Genomic DNA, 463 nt, shown 5'->3' with positions numbered 1-463 from the left:
AGCGGCAATCACTAGAAGCATTGCACATGCGCAGTACACGTTTGGTGAAGCTGTCTTTCCGGTGCGAGAATCACGTCACTGGAGAGGCTCATTCGTCGTCGGCTAGCCGCGCTCTTGGCTTGTGAACTGATACTTTCGGCATTTTAATTTCCCTCCTTCTTTAAATATCTGTCCTTTGGGAAAACAGGGGCGCTATTCTGGACATTCCGCCATTTTCTTCGGTGCATGACGTAGGCGCGACGCAAACAAAATGGCGCCGGTGGCCCAGTTTTGCTTACGTAACGTGACGCCAACTTGACGTTTCGCCTAAGAAACTGAAATGAAGGCACTGAATGTAGCGTTATCGGTAAAGCAAAACAGTTTTCCTCCGCAGTAAAAATAAAGCAGCTATCTCAAAGAGTATGATTGTTCCGTCGAAAACGCTTCGCGCTTCCGTCGTCTGCTGCGTACAAGCCGTCGTCTG

This window comes from Dermacentor albipictus, chromosome 2, assembly GCF_038994185.2.
Source record: "Dermacentor albipictus isolate Rhodes 1998 colony chromosome 2, USDA_Dalb.pri_finalv2, whole genome shotgun sequence".
Classification (NCBI taxonomy): domain Eukaryota; kingdom Metazoa; phylum Arthropoda; class Arachnida; order Ixodida; family Ixodidae; genus Dermacentor; species Dermacentor albipictus.
Note: the sequence above shows the minus strand (reverse complement) of the source record.